At 33.8% G+C, this 22506-nt stretch overlaps 3 non-coding genes across 3 annotated transcripts; all 3 read right to left on the bottom strand.

Moving 5' to 3' along the window:
- Window positions 1-6357: 6357 nt before the first annotated feature.
- On the bottom strand, window positions 6358-6517 carry LOC130800572 (U1 spliceosomal RNA). Its single transcript, XR_009039449.1, has one exon. It is a non-coding gene; the product is annotated as a U1 spliceosomal RNA (small nuclear RNA).
- Window positions 6518-7429: 912 nt separating this feature from the next.
- Window positions 7430-7548, bottom strand: LOC130800556 (U5 spliceosomal RNA). Its single transcript, XR_009039437.1, has one exon. It is a non-coding gene; the product is annotated as a U5 spliceosomal RNA (small nuclear RNA).
- A 4485-nt stretch (window positions 7549-12033) lies between these two features.
- Window positions 12034-12152, bottom strand: LOC130800557 (U5 spliceosomal RNA). Its single transcript, XR_009039438.1, has one exon. It is a non-coding gene; the product is annotated as a U5 spliceosomal RNA (small nuclear RNA).
- Between the last annotated feature and the right edge of the window lie 10354 nt (window positions 12153-22506).

Here is a 22506-nt window from a genome sequence, read left to right as displayed (position 1 = left end):
AGTATAATAAGCATCATAATAAAATATTAAAACACGTTGCAATTTAAATTAATAAGTGCTTATATATTTAAAAACTATGTACCTGTACCACTGGCTCGGGAGTTGGCTTTGGATTTTGAGCAACAGAGTTCATGGTCTCTGGTGTGGGATTTTGCCCTTCAGGGGTAGTAATGGGCTGGGGTGCTACGGGGATAATGGGCTAGGGTGTTGGCTCGACCGAAGCGTTAGGATCCCTATTTGACTTTGCTGATCCTCGACAATCAGGTTTGCTCGACCCATCTTTTGCAACACGAGTGCCACTTTGGCGAGAACGTCCTTCGTAATTTCTTCTCGGAGGGTTGCTACTTCATCAGGTGGCATTGTTCGGGATTGAGTAGCAACACACTCTTTGCCGAATGCCTTCTTTAACCCCACACGGACGCCTCCTTTTCCTACTAACCGCCCTCTATGGTCTTTCCCTAAGACCATATGCAATGCATCAACATTGCCTCTTGGGGTGAACTCCCCCGTAGCTTCTTTTTCCTTCCAGCTCATCTGTTCAAATAAAAAGTGATAAATATAACAATTAGTATAAGTAAATCAAAGCCAAAAAATACAAAACAAATCAAGAATATACTTAATAATTTCAAAACTCACCACAGCATCAGCAACCTTCTTCGTTCCCGGATCAGTAATGGTAAATTTACTACTTGCATCTCGGGAATGAAGCCCGCAATACCAATCTCGCACCCGATCTCCAGCAGGAGTATTCACGGATGCGGAGGTAGTCGTAGATGAGGGCGTGGCTGGACTTTGATTGGGGTATAAACCCGCATCCACCCACTCTTTTCGGACCTCATCGTACGTTTTTGGGCCCAAGTGATGGTAAAACTTCCTTTTGCTTGCTGATTCAGAAGCTTTACCACGCTTTTCCTAATTAATCAATAGAAATCAAATGTCATATATTAGTTTAATGATTGAATCAAAAAAGTAAATTCAAATCAAAAGCTATAATATAATATGGAATACTTACAACTTCAGTGGTAGTTGTTCTTTTGGCAACAAAAGCCTCCCATTCCTTCTTTGATATGTGACCCCATATTTCGTAGGGCATCTTCGAAGGTGCTTGCTCTCCACCTTCGTTTCCCGTTTTGACCTTTTTGGTCGTACGGGCACGTTTCTTCGTGATCCATCCAGTACTAGTTTGGATTTGAAATCTCTGAATCTTTCAGCAACAGCTGAAAGAAACACATTCTTCTTCTCCTCATCGCTCTCGATGTGAAAAAGATTCTACAAAAAAAATTATATTTATTAGTGTCAATTAAATTAATTTTAAAATGAATCTAAATGAATAAAAATAGTAAAGTTGCTTACCGCAGTATCATTCCATAGAGAGTTCTTCAAACCCTCTGGAACCCCATTCGATGCGTACAATATGGAAATCTTTTGGATACATAGGCCCACTTGTTTTCCATATTGCCTACGCCATTTTCCGCAGGGTTGACCCAATGCATTGTATTCCAAATGCATGGGCTCAGTGACTTTGAGGTTTTTCGTAGGACCTCGCCCTTTTCTTTTCTTAGTGGTAGTGGGAGCATCCGTTGATGGGGCATCTTCAGTGTCATAATCATTGTTAAGTGGTGGAGCGTTTTCAGCCATACGCTTGTATCTAACAATTTGGTCCTCTTCAGTGTCATAACTATGATGCTCATTATCCGAGGTCTCAATCTCGGGGAAAATTTCGTCTTTAAAAAGATGCATTGTATATCAGTACCTGAAAGAGTATGAGTAGAAATATATTAGAACATAGGAACGTAAATTCAATTCTAACAAAATAGTGTTGTGTGCGAAAGTGCCAAAAAAGCTTAAAAAACCTTAATTTAGCAACTTACCAAGTAATATTAGAAACATGACTATGAATTTCAATTCTAACCACTTTAACACAATAATATATACCAAATGGTGTTGTGTGCAAAGTTTCATGCAAAACAAACCAAGTTTGAGCTACTTTATGCGCGAAAGTGCCAAAAAAGCTTATAAAAACCTTAAAATCGCAACTTACCAAGTAATATTAAAAATATGACTATGATTTACAATTCTAACCACTTCAACACAATAATATATAACAAATAGTGTTGTGTGAAACGTTTCATGCAAAACAAACCAAGTTTGAGCTACTTTATGCGCGAAAGTGCCAAAAAAGCTTTAAAACCTTAAAATTCATACCTTGTGAATCACTTAATTCAAATGTATTCATTCCGTGTGATCTACACGCATATAACCAACATCTACATCATCTTGATCCACTGATTTTTTATTGATAAAGGGCGGGGAGTCTTCAAAAGCTTCATATTCTTCCTCATCCTCAACATCACCTATACCAAGGATACTTCTTTTTCCCGGTACAACAATAGACCATTTTTTATCAGACGGGTCTACAATGGAGAATAATTGCTTGGCTTGTGTGGCTAGTATGAATGGCTCCTCACTATCACGCAAACGAGCTAAGTATACAAGAGTGAATCCACAAGGGTCGTCATTTTTAATGCATCGTCGATTATTATCTACCTACTTACATTTGAAAAGACCAATAATGAAAGTAGAGTAGTCAAGCTCTCATATTTCATGTACCCGCCCGTAGTATACCAATTTAGCATCAATCGGCTCCTTGGCACTCGCGTAAAATGTAGATGACGCTAAAATAGAAACCCCACTATTTTGTAGATAAGATGACTTCTTATCTTGACCCTCAGTCTAAAATATGAAGCCATTGACATCGTAACCCTCATATTTGTTGACATCATCACGAGGACCAAAAGCTAACCACTTAACAATTTCTGATACACCCTTGAGTTCTTCACTTATTACTCGAATATGAAACCAATCAATAAACGTCTTGTTATGCAACTGCATCAATCCCCTATCCCCTTTACAAGGATATTTTGCGCGCAATATATCTAAATGCTCACTCAAAAAAGGATGGACTTTATGAATATGATGCAACACATACAAGTGTGCTTGTAGAAGACTGTCTCGAGGAGGTGTGATCGATTTGGAGCCAATTGTTCTTTTTCCCTCAAGTTTTCCTTCATGTCTAGAGGTGAGAAGTCCAATAGGCTTTGCCATGGCCAAATACTCGACTATAAAGTTACTAATCTCATCGCTTACAATGCCTTGAATCATACCCCCCTCGGGTTGTGCTGGATTTCTCACCTTATTTTGTAAAACACCCATGTGTCTTTCAAAAGGATAACACCACCTTAAAAAAATGGACCCAAAAGCTTGATCTCACGAACGAGATGGACAATAAGATGAACTATTATGTCAAAGAAAGAAGGTAGAAAATACATCTCAAACTTGCATAAAGTTACAATCACGTCGACTTGAAGAGCATCAAGGTTAAAGGGATCAAGAACTTTACTACAACTTGTGTTGAACAACGAACACTAACAGTATTATGGAAAATTATAGATCACTAACAGTACCGGCCAAGTACTATGTAAAGAACTAAGAATGCCGAATGGGTTCATTCCATCCGTACACAGTCCAAGCCTTAAATTACGAACCTCATCCCCAAAAGTCTTAAGCAACCTATCAATACTCTTCCACTCCGGAGAATCAGATGGATGTGTGAGCAAGTGACCTTTCTTCACCCTATCTGCATGCCACCTCAAATTTAACGCATCTTTCTTTATAGAAAACAAGCGCTTGAATCTAGGTATTATTGGAAGATACCACAATATCTTATCCAGGGGCCCTATAGCATCCCCAGCCCCTTTACGCTTGTAGCGCGATAACCCAAACCTAGGACACTCTTTTAAGTTCTCGTTTTCATTCCGATACAATACACAATTATTCGGACACGCATGAATTTTCTGTTACTCTAAGCCAAAAAGACACATGAGCTTTTTGGCATAATATGTTGACTTTGGAAGTTCATTTCCCTCAGAAAGCATCTCACCTAACGCTTCTAATAACATTGTGAAACTAGCGTCACTCCAATTGAACTTTGACTTAATGTTGAAAATCGTCAACACGACTATTAGTTTGGTGAACTTTGTACATCTAGGGTACAAAGGCTTTTGAGAAGCCTCTGTCAACAAGTCAAAAACACGAGGACGTTTTCCTAACTCATCCTCAACTCCCTCCATCATCTCATCAACACGATCCACATCCTTATCGACATTTTCTTCATCTGTCTCATACCCATCAACATGATCTACTACATCCTCATTGACATCAGCCACATTATTGACGTCCTCAACAACACTTTTCTCTTTGTAAACTCCCTCCTCACCATGCCAAACCAAACATGATATTGAGGCCTAAACCCACGTCAAAGTATGTGCTCCCTAAGGATATGAACACTATCTACCCTTGATACATTGCCATAAGTGACACATGGGCAAAAAAAACCAACTCCCCCTGTCCTAACTTGATGTTCAACCATAATACTACAAAATTCTAATATGCCATCAATAAATTCTAACGACTCAATGCTTCCACTACATTATAAATAAAATCATAATCAAAATATAAATAATAAAATAAAATCATTTAACCCTAAAAATATGTATATTCTAATTCTAAAAATTAAAAACATATGTACAACGACAAACCACATTTTTAACAAAATACACATAAATCAAAATAATTGACAATTAATAACACAACTTTGAAAAATATCAAACTCATTATACAAAATATAAATAATAATGTCAAACTACCAAAACCCTAAAAATACGAAAAACAATAAAAATTAGCATCACTAGAAATTACCTTGTGTATGTAGATGAAGAACAATTACAATGTCACCTACAATGAAATAAGAAAAACAACATTACTACACATAACCATTTTTTCCAAACATAAGTAAAAATAAACATAAAACAACACCGTTAAGTTCGTGAAAATTACCTTGAAGAGAGAAGATTCGTGGGTATATGAAGAAAAATTCGTGGGTTTTGAAAGCTTAAATAAGAAATACGTGGGTTTATGAAGAACAAAGTATATGAGGAAGCAAATTCGTGGCCTTCAAATGTCGTGCTTAATTATGTCATGAGTTTATGAGCAAATGAAGAAGAGAGCAAATGAAGAAAGCTGATGTCGTGGGTTTATGAGGAAGAAGAAGCAGGAAGAAGCAAATGTAGTAACAGTAGAGTTTAAGCAAAATGACGAAGAACACGAAGAACACAGAACAACTTGAAGAGATTGAAGACAAGAAGCAGAAAGAAGAAGCACGAAGAACAAATTGAACAGTAAATGACGTGGGTTTTTGAAGAAATTGTTAAAGAACTTGAAGAACAACAAATGTCGTGGATTTAAGGAGAATACAACAGTAATGAGGTTTTTGAGCAAAATGAACGTTGAAACGCGGGTTTCAGATTTTTCAGTAGTAAAATACTATAGGTTATTTGCTGCAGGCTGCAAAAAACCGCAGCATTTGTGACCATATGTGCTCCGGGCAAAGAAAAACCGCAGCATTTGTTTGATTATATGTTGTGGGCTACATAAAACCGTAGCATTTGTGGTATATTTTGTTTTTCCTTTTTTTTTTGTTATTTATTGTTGCGTCTTATGAAAACCGCAGCAAATGACAAGCAGCAGATACGTTTTTTTCCACTGGTGATAGTTGCGTATTTGACTAGGTATGTAAGTAATTTTTAAGTACTATTTCTAAAACTTTTTGGTTTTCATTATAAAAGTGCTACATTTTAAGTACCGTTTCTAACGTTTTGCTATTTTTAAGTACTGGATGCAAACTTAGTATATATAATTATAATGTGTACTGGGTTATATTCACTTAATCAAAAGAGTTCTTTAAAATTATTGGTAATTTGCTCATACTGAAAAAAACTTGATAATGTTATGGTGGTGCAACATACTGAAATCTGGGTTATATTCACTTAAATCAAAGAAGTTCTTTAAAAAAATTGAAAAAATAAAATAAAATGGGTCGGGCCGAATTAGGCCGAATTTTAAAGCCCAGCCCATTTTTATTTTGCAAGGCCCAACCCAGCCCGGCCCATGTTTGTTTGAGCCCGTCCCGTCCCGTATCCGGCCTATTGAACACCTCTACTCACGAGGGTGCACTACAAAGCACTACAAAGACAAACTTAGTATTGTCTTTAACTAAGTCATCTAGGTCTTACCTAATTGCTTTAATCTTTTGAGAAATGTCAAAGTGTGATCGGAAGGAAACATTAACAACCTCGTCAAATAAGTCATGTTGCAAGCTCAAAACTCAATCACGAATTAATAGTTTCCACAGCTCTGAGACCGAGGGAGCCTCCTGTGGGAGTTTGCTGTTGCAGCTTCCTCCCCTTATATGTCTTGGGCAAATGAAATTTGATTAATATAAACTAGACTAGCAATTGGATAGAGGCAACGCATACGCAGGCCTCCACTACCACAAATTATGACATAGACTCTCCAATTTGGAGATCTTAAGCTGCTGCCCCTCATAAAGGGCAACAGAGTTCAACAACCTAGGCCAGGAGTCTTTATGATCACTCATAGACCCCATCCAGGTAAGTGCTTTTCCCTATGTCCTGCATCCTTTATTTATAATCTCCTTTGATATGGGATAATATCCATACTCAAAACTGACTTTTATCACCCCTGTGTGGAATTAGTGAGGTATATGTACATGTTTTGTCATCATACAATTACCCTTTCAAATTAGGGTTGCTGATTTAAAATTCTTGATGAATTTAGGCAAAAGAATAAGACAACATTTGACATTCAAGCTTCAAAAGTAGTTGTAAGTATCAAGATCTCAATGAAAATCATAGAATATATAGTTTAGTGGTTGAGACTTGAGGGTATTCTCGTTCACCCTTGCCTTGCGATAGGGGTTTGAATCTCACATCTACAGAAAGGATTAATTCCCTCTTCCTCCAAGTTCTCCTGTCTACCTTCGATTTTTTTTTAAAAAAAGTATTAAATTCTCAAGTCATCAACTTATTTCTGTAGCTTCTAAGTAGCTGTGCTCTTTCATCAAATGATAACTGATTAACAAAACTTATGTAGTTGTGCTCTTCTGTTCAGTGTTAGAGCATTCTTTAATCTTTATCCTTGTTCAGCAATCTGATTTACCTTTTCCATCTTTTTCTTGCACGAGAAACTGCTAAGACATTAACAAACATGGTAATCTCTTGTCAACTAGTCTTCTTTTGGATATTCTCTAAAGTAGCACTTGAAAAATGCACTTTTCAATATATTCTTTGTTCAAAACTTCAGCATTCTTTATTGTAAAAAGTTCAAGCATGTGTGACCATACCACATATCAGATGGAAATCAGTGATCCTGTAGTTTTTTTAATAGTATCAGTTTAATATCTGATATTAATACTTTCAACGGTTATAACTTGTATGCAATATCTGATATTAAGACTTCCCGCATACATTAACAGAGCGCAGTTTTTAAAAATTGAACTCGTATTATTGGAAGACCCTAATTAGTAAGGACTCCCTTCAAAAATAAACGTATGCCACTTCATGCAGCGAGCACACGATATTCTTTAGTAAAAGGTGAAAGAATAGTTTGCTCTGTGATCATTGCATGGCTGCGTGAACAATAGTGTAGCAGTTATTGTTATTTTAATGCAAAGGAATACCTTACACTTCCTTTCTTGACCGATATGGGATATTGTGCTAATTATAAACGGGAATTCTTGGCCTATCCATACTTTCAACTTTTTAAATTAAAACAAGCTAAAACTTAAAATCGATTTACAATGGCGAACCAAAATTAGCATGAATACGATTCGATAAGTAATTTATTTAAATTATTTTTTATTTTATTATTATTTAATATATGTTGTAGCAAAGTATTTTATTTTATAATTTATATTAATATTATTTAAATTATTTTTATTTTTTATTTAAATTATTGTAGTAATTATAATTTATGTTGTAGTAATTTATTTAATTTATAATTTATGTTGTAGTAATTTATTTAAATTATTTTATATTTTATTATTATTTAAATTATTTTATTTTATATATATTTTATTTACCTAATTATTATTTATGTAATATTTTGTATTTTTATTGTTAATTTATTTGAAATTTTAATTACTAAACTAAATTATTTTTTATTTAATATTTAATATTTTTATTAATAATTTTTATTTGTATAGTATTTTATTAACCTAATGTATGTTTTATTTTATATTTTAAATACTATTTATTAATGATTGAAAACTTATTTTACATTTGCAGGACTTTGAAAACTTAGGGGACAACGTAGATTACTCTGGTAGATTTGTTACGGATGGGGAATTTGATTTTGTAGATGAATTACATGCTTGGGCCAATGAGATAGCAATAGGAATTGGTTTTCAATTTACACGTGCTTCATATAAACAAAAATAAAGACGTTCTAGAGTTAGTTTGTACTTAAGATGTCACCGCTATGGTAATATTAGGGGTGATTGCATAAGTTAGATAATGCTACCCCACCTGGTTCTAAAAGTAGAACATGTAGGTGTAAATTTATGATTGTATGTAGTAGTCGTAAACCAGGGGAAAAACCATAACCACCAGTTCTTAGTGTACAGAGATGGTCATGTATGGACAAATAGGTTGACTGTAGATATTTGGCAGCACATACGAGAGCTTAGTGCAACTATTCTTGATGTCTTCCCGAGTAAAAAGCTTGTATTGATTAATTATTGTCGTTCTATTTATTGAAAATATCTTAATTATATTCAATCTTATGTTTAATGTAGATGTGAGACATTTATTATGCGTATGGCATATTGCCAATGACGTACAGAACATGGTGGACAAATTGTATGGCGGAAAAAGAAATCAACAAGAGCAAATATTCAGGCAAACTAGATGGAACCCCTTGGTTAACAGTTCTACGCTCGCCGAATTTGAAAACAGATGCGAATCGATTGTGGTTACTTGGTCGACTAGGAATAGAAGGGTCGTTCGATATTTGACTGGAACATGGATTCCACACAACTAGAAATTTGTGCGTGCTTGGACGAATGACTGTTTACACATGGGTAACCAGACTACCAGCAGAGTTGAAAGCCAACACTCGTCTTTCAAGTACTATCTTGGTAGCGATAATCCAAACCAATACATTGGGTAACATAATATAACCAAACGTCAACCTCTTTGGGTGACAATACATAAATTCTCAATTTCCAATTAATTATTTTCAAATTATTTGAGGTGTCTAATCCTTATGTGATTTACAAAGCCTCGATTAGAAATGAAACAACACTACTTGCAGAACCACATAAACAGTATGGTCTAAGCGTATACCTTTAAGCGCTTCAACCAAACGATGTTTAATCACGATAGAAATTTCGCCCTCTTATGAATCGAGGTCCTAATAATACACACAAAATGATCACGTATCAAAACGTGTTTACACATTTAATCCACTCCATACTACTAAGATATTACTAAGACTTGATAATTTTAAATGTTTTCATCCAACACCCAATAGTTCCAAACTTTAAATTTTAACCAGAAACTTAAACGGACAATTTGGACAGTTTAGAAAATACAAATAAAAAATCTGACTTCGCCACTACGTCCGGAACGCGTCAATTACCTTGGGTACCAAAATTTCTAACATCCAATTACTATTTTTAACTATTTTAAGCGTTTAACGAGTTTTTAACGCATCGGTACATAAACAACAACGAAACACGATTACGTTTCCAGATCAGCACCATTACCGAGACAGAACTGCTGCTGCCCAAAAATTTTCTTTTTTTTTTTTTAATTTTTATATTTTATTATCATTATTATTTTATATATACATTATTCAAATTATTAACCCTTTTAATCTTATGACCAAAATAAATCTAACAAGGCCACATTCACAACTACTAAGATAAAACAACAAAAAAAATTTTCTATCATACAACCACTTGATATTTCCACACATACATTAGCACACAAAACCCCATCAATAAAGCATATAAGTCATCAAATAAAAAGGAAACATGTCCATCCACAAAATCCTCCAAGGAACTTAAAATTTTCATAAATCATGGTAATTTAAATTAAATACTTAATTCTCTTAACAAATTAAAATTTGTAGAGAATCATAAAACCAAATCACCCTTTTAAATCAAGACATATATATAAACACAATCCTTCAAGCAAATCAATTTTGCTAAAGGATTTATAAATTCGTGGATGATTACATTACTTGATCCATACCATTTAAATTTCATCTAACAAATTGAAATTTTGTTAGAGAAATGTAAATCATAAAAGAAATTTATTTAAATATCAATATAAACTTAATTCTTATAACAAATTTAAATTTTGTTAAATAATATCAATCAAGAAAGGTTTTTTTATTTTTTTATTTTTTATTTTTTTTTATTTTTTATAAAAGAAACATAACTTAATCCTTTTAACAAATTAAAGTTTATTAAAGGATTATTAAAGAACACTACATATACAAAAGAAAAATACTCAATCCTCCTTAAAAGTCATAGGATATCATCATACATAAAATATAATTCATCTTAGAAATCTTGTATATAAAATTTATAATTAACAATTCAATTAAACTTACCCTTTGATCAAAAGATTGGATGGAACAACAATTTTTTTTTTCTTTCTTTGAGTGTGCTGAAATCAAAGAGCAAAGGGAGAGAATTTTCTGAATTTTTTTGTGCTCACTTGAAGATTTAGAATGGTGATGAAAACAAAGGAAGCTTAAGGATTAATAGGCAATTAAAACAATGGTTTCAATGTGCCATAATACACAATTATGAGAGGATGGAGTTACAAGACTCCTCCCATGCTCCACACAACCGGCCACCCCCTTCACTTTCCCTTGATTTTTATTTTTTTTCAATTAATTATTAAGTAATTACTATATTATTGTTAAAATTGAAAAGAAACGCCACGCGATAACATCGTACGCGATAAAACTCGTTACCGTTAAAATTTAACTTACTTTATTTCTTATAATTATCTATGTAAAATAATATAATTTAATAATACTTATTTATTTTATTTTATTATATTTTCTTTTTAAACCCGATAAATTACAGGGTGTTACACTAACGAAGGAGTACGTCACGTAAACGCCGATGATAAAGAGTACTTTCAATCTTTGGTTGATGAAGTGTTAAAAGCCGATCCCACAGTTGTACGACGCATATCTCAGGTACTTGAAGATGAATTACATCCTAATAGTATCAATATACCTGAGCCACATGCAAGTCCACCGAGAAAGAGAAGACCAACGACAAGCAAAACCCTCAGGAGAAACAAAAGCGCTTTTGAGTACAACAGATCGTTCTCTAGGGGTCGCGGATCAAGATCTTCATCACGTGGGAGATCTAGTGGTAGATCTAGTGCTCGATCATTGAAATCGTCAATTGGAATTAACTTTAGCTTCAACTTATCTGGTACCTGACTTTCCTTTCTGTTATTCACATTAGTTTATTACAATTGAATGTTACTAACCTTTTTTTATTACAGATGGTTCAGCAGGTCGTGATTTTTCACTCTTTCCATGGCCCAATCACATCCCGCATATTCTTCCTCCTTACATTATGCAACATAATGGTCATCTCCCCCCAGGGCATATGCAAGGTGTTGGTATCTTGCTGCCACCTCTCCACAAAAGGCCGTAATTAAAGTACTATCAATGTGCTGGTGCATAATGTATGACAGACGGCCAAGGGGAGTGGCAGGTAAAACTCCGTACAGCTCATCAGACATATCTTGCAGTCTGATAATCGCCTCCAGCGGCTTCTTCCTAGTTAGACACTCTAAAATCGGAGGCGTATGCTCAAAGCCCTAAAACATAACCTTAACTATGCGCCCCCCGTAGCTGGGTATCAAGCAGGCGTCAGTGGGGTCCCCCGGCTGGGGTGATGTGATCAGCCAGTCCGTTTCAGCGGACTGTTGGGGCCTCCTCCGCCGTGGAGCCGCATCGTCAACCTGGCTGTCTTCTGCATGATCAAAAGCACCTGCTGTACTAGGGCCTGCCCATGTAAACTTACCGGCGTGCCCTCGCACGACCGTCCAATCAACTTGAACTCGTATTATTGAAAGACCCTAATTAGTTGGGACTCCCTTCAAAAATATACGTATGCCACTTGATGCAGCAAGCACACAATATTCTTTAGTAAAAGGCGAAAGAATAGTTTGCTCTGTGCTCATTGCATGACTGCATGAATAATAGAGTAGCAGTTATTGTTATTTTAATGCAAAGGAATACCTTACACTTCCTTTCTTGACTGATATGGGATATTGTGCTAATTATAAACGGGAATTCTTGGCCTATCCATACTTTCAACTTTTTTAAAATGTTATCCAACCCTTTTTATTTTTCAAGCGGGATGAGTTGAGACTTAGGAGCAATCTGCAAATGATCAGCTCTACTCCTGTTCCAATCATATATCTCATTCTCTCTTCTTTCGTATTGAAATTAAATATCTCATTTACTTATTTGATAGCCTTTTTTCTATATACAATTAATTGATCTTATGTTATCATTTTTTTCCTTCAAGTCCTCCCACATTGTTATAAAATTAAAGCATTAATAAATGTAATATTTAATTAAAAGGAGAACCGCCTAATTATGATTAAATTTTACATTAGTATTAGAAATTTTTTTTCACGTGTTTGTAATTCTGTGTCCTGTGAGGTAGCGTGAAGGATTAGAAAAAATGTATTATTAAACTTCGCCACCCTTTTCATTTTATCGCCACGCCTTATATAATGAATTTCCAATATTGCCCTTACATAATTTACGAACTCAAAAACTCTAACATCTCTCTAAAAACACTCTCTAAATTAAAACAAGCTAAAACTTAAAATCGATTCACAATGGCAAACCAAAATGAGCATGAATACGATTCGGTAAGTAATTTATTTAAATTATTTTTTATTTTATTATTATTTAATATATGTTGTAGCAAAGTATTTTATTTTATAATTTATATTAATATTATTTAAATTATTTTTATTTTTTATTTAAATTATTGTAGTAATTATAATTTATGTTGTAGTAATTTATTTTATTTATAATTAATGTTGTAGTAATTTATTTAAATTATTTTATATTTTATTATTATTTAAGTTATTTTATTTTATATATATTTTATTTACCTAATTACTCCCTTCGTTCTTTTTTTATCTTCCACATTACTATAATGGGTAGTTTCAAAAGTTCTTCCACTTTAGACTACTTTTTATTTTTGAAAAGTTTTTATCTCACTTTTACCCCTTAAAACCCCCCTTTTCTTTTAATGTACCTCTTTTCTTTTATTTATGATTATTTTCTCTCTCATACTTTCAATACAATCATTACTTCACACTATTATTTAATTAAAATAAGACCCACTACAACCTCATACTTCCAATACAATCATTACTTCACACTACTATTTAATTAAAATAATACCCACTACAACCCAAAGATTCTATCTTGCTTAATATGTGTGAAAAACCCAAAGTGGAAGATCAAAAAAGAACGGAAGAAGTATTATTTATGTAATATTTTGTATTTTTATTGTTAATTTATTTGAAATTTTAATTACTAAACTAAATTATTTTTTATTTAATATTTAATATTTTTATTATTAATTTTTATTTGTATAGTATTTTATTAACCTAATGTATGTTTTATTCACTAGTGAAAAAAAATGTATTTGCTGCTCATTATTTGCTGCAGTTTTTGTGTATTAGCAGCAAAAAATAGGAAAACGTATTAAAAAATATATATATACTCTAATTGCTGCGGTTAACCCTTTGACCGCAGCAAATACCCTAGCATCATGCATTAATTGCTCTGGTTTTTCCACAACCGCAGCAAATAACCCTTCAAAGTTAGATTAATTGCTCTGGTTTTTCCACAACCGCAGCAAATAACCCTTCAAAATTAGATTAATTGCTCCAGTTTTGTTATGAACCGCAGCAAATGACCGTTGGACAAAAACCCGCCAGTTTCTTTTTATTTCGCATATCTTCTCAAATACGTTATACAGTTGTTCTTCATTGAAAAAACGCTTCATCTTCATTTGCTTTGTTCCTCTTCTACATCTTCACAAACGTATAAGATTAAGCATCAAGATCATTTGTGTTCGTTTCTTGTGTTCATCTTTATTTTCACAAACGCTGTTTTATTCATTTGCTGTTATTCATCTTCATTTGTGTTCGTTGCTGTTCATCTTCACAAACTTGTTGCTGTTCATCTTCACAAACTTGTTGCTATTCATCTTCACAAACTTGTTGCTGTTCTTGTTGCTTTTGTTCATCTACTGTACATCATCAAACTTGTGTTTTGAAGGTAAATCCTTGCTTCTGTTCTTGTTCATCATCAAACTTCGAATTTTCATAAACCTACTTGTTGCTTCTGTTTTGTTGCTTCTGTTCATCTACTGTACGTGTGATAAATATCTAAAAAAAACCTAAATTAATTACCTTATTTTTATTTTGAACCAACTTCGAATTTTTTTGCTGTTCTTGTTGTTGTTCATCGAATATAATTATGTTTCTGTTCATCTTCTTGTTGTTGTTGTTCTTGTAAAAAATCTTGTTACGTTGTTGTTCTTGTTGCTTATTCTTGTTGTAAAAAATCGAATATAATCTTGTTGTTCTTGTTGTTGTAAATCCTTGCTTCTGTTCTTGTTCTTGTTGTTGTCTAAATGCTTAAATTTGCTTCTGTTCTTGTTGTTGTCATATTTGTTTTTCACAATTTATCTGATTTAATTATTTCGATTTTAAATATTTTTAGTTGTGTATGTTTTAAAAATTATTAAAAATTAATATTAATAAAATTTAAATTTTAACGAATTAAATAAAATTTTACTTTACTATGTTTCAACTTATAGATCTTACATAAAATACTGATTTTACATAAATGAAATAATTGTTTTGAATTGAAGTGAGTATCTAGTATTTTAATGATTGTATTTATTTGCTTGAGGGTTAGGGAAATAGGTGAAATTTTAATATGAAAATATTAATATTGCATTCTTATTTTTCATGTTATTTCTATTATAGTTAATACAAAATAATAATACTCCTAGTTGATAAATAATACTAGTATATTATTATTTGTGGAGTAAATAATTTTTTGTTCAGAAAGTATTTTTAATTTTTAAGTTTCTTGTTCGTTTAAGTTTTAAATGTGTATGATTCGTTTATGTTGTTGTTGGAGTTCATTGATAAGCCACTAGACCGGATTTTAAAGGTGAATTGGACTTATGCTTGTTTGTACTCTACGTCTAGTTTTTAGCTAGTATCATAAATTTCAAATAAGATCACTATTAGGTTATATAATTTGATGTATATTAAAGTCAATTATAACTTTAAATTTTATTTTTTTTTTTTAATTTTTAGAAAGATTATTATAATCAAAGAGTTTAAGTACCTTCAAATAATTTGTAGCAATTCTAAAGTGACCAATTATAGTTATAAAGTAATCACCTACAAGTTTAAAATGATCACTTTTTATAGTATAATTGAAGTCATCATTAACAATCTTAAAAAACATTATTAATTATTAATTTTTATTGTTTTTATATGAATATTATAAATTATTGTTTTGTTTTGAATCAATTAATCACACTAATTAGGATGACAAACGATCGTTCTTGGATGTATGGAAGCATTGAATCGTCGGAATTTATTGATGGCATATTAGAATTTTGTAGTATTGTGGTTGAACATCAAGTTAGGACGGAGGGAGTTGGTTTTTATTGCCCATGTGTCAGTTGTGGCAATGTATCAAAGGTAGATAGTGTTGATATCCTTAGGGAACACATACTTCGACGTGGGTTTAGGCCTCAATATCATGTTTGGGTTTGGCATGGTGAGGAGGGAGTTTACAAAGAGAAAAGTGTTGTTGAGGACGTCAATAATGTGGCCGATGTCAATGAGGATGTAGTAGATCATGTTGATGGGTATGAGACAGATGAAGAGAATGTCGATGAGGATGTGGATCGTGTTGATGAGATGATGGAGGGAGTCGAGGATGAGTTAGGAAAACGTCCTCGTGTTTTTGACTTGTTGACAGAGGCTTCTCAAAAGCCTTTGTACCCTGGATGTACAAAGTTCACCAAACTAACAACAGTGTTGACAATTTTTAACATTAAGTCAAAGTTCAATTGGAGTGACGCTAGTTTCACAATATTATTAGAAGCGTTAGGTGAGATGCTTCCTGAGGGAAATGAACTTCCAAAGTCGACATATTATGCCAAAAAGCTCATGTGTCCTTTCGGCTTAGAGTACCAGAAGTTTCATGCGTGTCCGAATGATTGTGTGTTGTATCGGAATGAAAATGAGAACGTAGAAGAGTGTCCTAGGTGTGGGTTATCGCGCTACAAGCGTAAAGGGGCTCGGGATGCTAAAGGGCCCCCGGCTAAGGTATTGTGGTATCTTCAAATAATACCTAGATTCAAACGCTTGTTTTCTAAAGTCACCTAATCTCTAATTTGTTGATTTTAAATTTGTGTTTGTAGTTTGCATTGGATACTTTTGATCATTTGTCCTTTAACGAACACTGTGCACGTCTTCGACTCATTACAAAAACCTCAAAGCCCACCTCGCAACACAAGATTCAAAACGTTGTTGAATGCGTACGTAATATTAATTATTTTACCAATTTGATTTAATTAAGTGTTATATATATATATATAAATATATATATATATATATATATATATATATATATATATATATATATATATATATATATATATATATATATATATATATATATAAATAGTATTACTTTTCCCATGCGTTTCAGCGCAATGAAAAGAGTGCGTGGACAAATGGGATCTACATCCAGAGCCACATTTCCAAAATGAATAGCAAGAAAGGTACACAAATTCGATTTTAAGGGTTTTTAAGGGTTTTAGTCAATTTCGCGCGTAAAGTAGGTCAAACATGGTTTGTTATGCACGAAACTTGGCACACAACACTATTTGGCATATATTATTGTGTTGAAATGGTTAGAATTGAAAATAATAGTCATATGCTAGAAATTAGAAGTTAAGTTGCGATTTTAAGGGTTTTTAGCGTTTTTGTCAATTTCGCGCGTAAAGTAGCTCAAACTTTGTTTGTTATGCACGAAAATTGGCACACAACACTATTTGGCATATATTATTGTGTTGAAATGGTTATAATTGAAAATAATAGCCATATGTTAGAAATTAGAAGTTAAGTTGCGATTTTATGGGTTTTAAAGCGTTTTTTTCAATTTCGCGCGTAAAGTACTCAAACTTGGTTTTGATGCAAAACCGGGGCTGATTAAGGCCTTGGTTATGCAAGGATTAATGTTGTGCGTAATCTTTGATTAATGACACAGTCAAAAACTACAAATGATCATGAAAAGAACGCGAAACAACCACAAACACTTAAACAAAATTCTGATCTAGCAAACTGTCGAGCAGCCCTCCTTCAGCTAAGCTTCTAGGAGTCCACGGGGATTATTAGAATGGTTTTAGGACCTTGATAGCTAGATCCAAGTACCAAGATTCCATTTCCAATTTATCCTAGGTCTTGGATGCATAAGTTTGGTCTCCACGTGTCGTGCAAGGTGGTCTGGTCACTAGTTTGCTACTGTGTCAATTTCGCGCGTAAAGTAGGTCAAACATGGTTTTGTTATGCACGAAACATGGCACACAACACTATTTTGCATATATTATTGTGTTGAAATGGTTAGAATTGAAAATAATAGCCATATGCTAGAAATTAGAAGTCAAGTTGCGATTTTATGGGTTTTAAAGCGTTTTTTTCAATTTCGCGCGTAAAGTACTCAAACTTGGTTTTGATGCGAATCCGGGGCTGATTAAGGCCTTGGTTATGCAAGGATTAATGTTGTGCGTAAGCTTTGATTAATGACACAGTCAAAAACTACAAATGATCTTGAAAATAACACGAAACAACCACAAACACTTAAACAAAATTCTGATCTAGCAAACTGTCGAGCAGCCCTCCTTCAGCTCAGCTTCTAGGAGTCCACGGGGATTGTTAGAATGGTTTTAGGACCTTGATAGCTAGATCCAAGTACCAAGATTCCATTTCCACTTTAGCCTAGGTCGTGGATGCATAGGTTTGGTCTCCACGTGTCGTGCAAGGTGGTCTGGTCACTAGTTTGCTGTTGTGTCAATTTCGCGCGTAAAGTAGGTCAAACATGGTTTGTTATGCACGAAACTTGGCACACAACACTATTTGGCATATATTATTGTGTTGAAATGGTTAGAATTGATAACAATAGTCATATGCTAGAAATTAGAAGTTAAGTTGCGATTTTAAGGGTTTTTACGCATTTTTTTCAATTTCGCGCGTAAAGTAGGTCAAACATGGTTTGTTATGCACGATACTTGGCACACAACACTATTTGGCATATATTATTGTGTTGAAATGGTTAGAATTCAAAATAATAGTCATATGCTAGAAATTAGGTGTTAAGTTGCGATTTTAAGGGTTTTTTAGCGTTTTTTTCAATTCGCGCGTAAAGTAGATCAAACTTTGTTTGTTTTGCACGAAACTTGGCACACAACACTATTTGGCATATATTATTGTGTTGAAATTGTTAGAGTTGAAAATCATAGCCATATGCTAGAAATTAGAAGTTAAGTTGCGATTTTATGGGTTTTAAAGCGTTTTTTTCAATTTCGCGCGTAAAGTACTCAAACTTGGTTTTGATGCTAAACCGGGGCTGATAAAGGCCTTGGTTATGCAAGGATTTATGTTGTGCGTAAGATTTTATTAATGACACAGTCAAAAACTACAAATGATCATGAAAAGAACACGAAACAACCACAAACACTTAAACAAAATTCTGATCTAGCAAACTGTCGAGCAGCCCTCCTTCAGCTCAGCTTCTAGGAGTCCACGGGGATTGTTAGAATGGTTTTAGGACCTTGATAGCTAGATCCAAGTACCAAGATTCCATTTCCACTTTAGCCTAGGTCCTGGATGCATAGGTTTGGTCTCCACGTGTCGTGCAAGGTGGTCTGGTCACTAGTTTGCTGTTGTGTCAATTTTCCGCGTAAAGTAGGTCAAACATGGTTTGTTATGCACGATACTTGGCACACAACACTATTTGGAATATATTATTGTGTTGAAATGGTTAGAATTGATAATAATAGTCATATGCTAGAAATTAGAAGTTAAGTTGCGATTTTAAGGGTTTTTAAGCGTTTTTGTCAATTTCGCGCGTAAAGTAGGTCAAACATGGTTTGTTATGCACGATACTTGGCACACAACACTATTTGGCATATATTATTGTGTTGAAATGGTTAGAATTGATAATAATAGTCATATGCTTGAAATTAGGTGTTAAGTTACGATTTTAAGGGTTTTTTAGCGTTTTTTAGCGTTTTTTTCAATTTCGCGCGTAAAGTAGCTCAAACTTTGTTTGTTTTGCACGAAACTTGGCACACAACACTATTTGGCATATATTATTGTGTTGAAATGGTTAGAGTTGAAAATCATAGCCATATGCTAGAAATTAGAAGTTAAGTTGCGATTTTATGGGTTTTAAAGCGTTTTTTTCAATTTCGCGCGTAAAGTACTCAAACTTGGTTTTGATGCGAAACCGGAGCTGATTAAGGCCTTGGTTATGCAAGGATTTATGTTGTGCGTAAGCTTTGATTAATGACACAGTCAAAAACTACAAATGATCATGAAAAGAACACGAAACAACCACAAACACTTAAACAAAATTCTGATCTAGCAAACTGTCGAGCAGCCCTCCTTCAGCTCAGCTTCTAGGAGCCCACGGGGATTGTTAGAATGGTTTTAGGACCTTGATAGCTAGATCCAAGTACCAAGATTTTATTTCCACTTTAGCCTAGGTCGTGGATGCATAGGTTTGGTCTCCACGTGTCGTGCAAGGTGGTCTGGTCACTAGTTTGCTGTTGTGTCAATTTCGCGCGTAAAGTAGGTCAAACATGGTTTGTTATGCACGAAACTTGGCACACAACACTATTTGGCATATATTATTGTGTTGAAATGGTTAGAATTGATAACAATAGTCATATGCTAGAAATTAGAAGTTAAGTTGCGATTTTAAGGGTTTTTACGCATTTTTTTCAATTTCGCGCGTAAAGTAGGTCAAACATGGTTTGTTATGCACGATACTTGGCACACAACACTATTTGGCATATATTATTGTGTTGAAATGGTTAGAATTCAAAATAATAGTCATATGCTAGAAATTAGGTGTTAAGTTGCGATTTTAAGGGTTTTTTAGCGTTTTTTTCAATTTCGCGCGTAAAGTAGATCAAACTTTGTTTGTTTTGCACGAAACTTGGCACACAACACTATTTGGCATATATTATTGTGTTGAAATTGTTAGAGTTGAAAATCATAGCCATATGCTAGAAATTAGAAGTTAAGTTGCGATTTTATGGGTTTTAAAGCGTTTTTTTCAATTTCGCGCGTAAAGTACTCAAACTTGGTTTTGATGCGAAACCGGGGCTGATTAAGGCCTTGGTTATGCAAGGATTTATGTTGTGCGTAAGATTTTATTAATGACACAGTCAAAAACTACAAATGATCATGAAAAGAACACGAAACAACCACAAACACTTAAACAAAATTCTGATCTAGCAAATTGTCGAGCAGCCCTCCTTCAGCTCAGCTTCTAGGAGTCCACGGGGATTGTTAGAATGGTTATAGGACCTTGATAGCTAGATCCAAGTACCAAGATTCCATTTCCACTTTAGCCTAGGTCCTGGATGCATAGGTTTGGTCTCCACGTGTCGTGCAAGGTGGTCTGGTCACTAGTTTGCTGTTGTGTCAATTTTCCGCGTAAAGTAGGTCAAACATGGTTTGTTATGCACGATACTTGGCACACAACACTATTTGGAATATATTATTGTGTTGAAATGGTTAGAATTGATAATAATAGTCATATGCTAGAAATTAGAAGTTAAGTTGCGATTTTAAGGGTTTTTAAGCGTTTTTGTCAATTTCGCGCGTAAAGTAGGTCAAACATGGTTTGTTATGCACGATACTTGGCACACAACACTATTTGGCATATATTATTGTGTTGAAATGGTTAGAATTCAAAATAATAGTCATATGCTAGAAATTAGGTGTTAAGTTGCGATTTTAAGGGTTTTTTAGCGTTTTTTTCAATTTCGCGCGTAAAGTAGCTCAAACTTTGTTTGTTTTGCACGAAACTTGGCACACAACACTATTTGGTATATATTATTGTGTAGAAGTTGTTAGAATTGAAAATCATAGTCATATTCTAGAATTTACGTGTTAAGTTGCGATTTTATGCGTTTTTAACCGTTTTTGACACTAACATCTATTTTCTCTTAGTGTTTTCAACAACCTTCTTCTTCCGTTGACTGCGGCTACTACGCGCTGAAGTATATGGACGATATTATAAATTCCTTGATGGACTTTGGAGTCGAAAATATAGATGCCGTAAGTATTTGTTACGTTCTTAATTAAATATATTATTGGTAAAATCTAATGTTTATTTCTATATTAATCTTTTATTTTAATAATATATATAGGTTTTAAACGACATTCCGAGGGAAACACGCCCTTTGAGAAGTGAAGAGATGCGCGAATTAAAAGACAAGATTGCCGCGTATCTTGCTAATATTTGTCCTTGATAAATTGTAATTAGTATAGATTATTTTTTATACTTTAATGTATATATGTATATATACATATATGTACGTACATAATATTATATTATATATAAGAGCGAGAGTTTATTATTACAAAGAGATTAATGTTGATTATCTGTGATTATCATTGGATTAATCACTGTTATTACATTGTATTATTATTGAATTATTATAAGGATAAAACGGAAAAAGAAAAAAAAAAGATAGTTATTTGCTGCGGTTTAGCCCCTGACCGCAGCTAATAACCCTCATTATTTGCTGCGGTTTTTGCCTATGACCGCAGCAAATAACCCTCATTATGTCAGCACTATGGTAATATTAGGGGTGATTGCATAAGTTAGATAATGCTACCCCACCTGGTTCTAAAAGTAGAACATATAGGTGTAAATTTATGATTGTATGTAGTAGTCGTAAACCAGGGGAAAAACCATAACCACCAGTTCTTAGTGTATAGAGATGGTCATGTATGGACAAATAGGTTGGCTGTAGATATTTGGCAGCACATACGAAAGTTTAGTGCAACTATTCGTGATGTCTTCCCGGGTAAAAAGCTTGTATTGATTAATTATTGTCGTTCTATTTATTGAATATATCTTAATTATATTCAATCTTATGTTTAATGTAGATGTGCGACATTTATTATGCGTATGGCATATTGCCAATGACGTACAGAACATGGTGGACAAATTGTGTGGCGGGAAAAGAAATCAACAAGAGCAAATATTCAGGCAAACTAGATGGAACCCCTTGGTTAACAGTTCTACGCTTGCCGAATTTGAAAACAAATGCGAATCGATTGTGGTTACTTGGTCGACTAGGAATAGAAGGGTCGTTCGATATTTGACTGGAACATGGATTCCACACAACTAGAAATTTGTGCATGTTTGGACGAGTGACTGTTTACACATGGG

The sequence above is a fragment of the Amaranthus tricolor genome, chromosome 14 (assembly GCF_026212465.1).
Source record: "Amaranthus tricolor cultivar Red isolate AtriRed21 chromosome 14, ASM2621246v1, whole genome shotgun sequence".
NCBI lineage: Eukaryota > Viridiplantae > Streptophyta > Magnoliopsida > Caryophyllales > Amaranthaceae > Amaranthus > Amaranthus tricolor.
The sequence above is the reverse complement of the archived record's forward strand: the minus strand, read 5'-3'. Positions and strand labels throughout refer to the sequence as shown.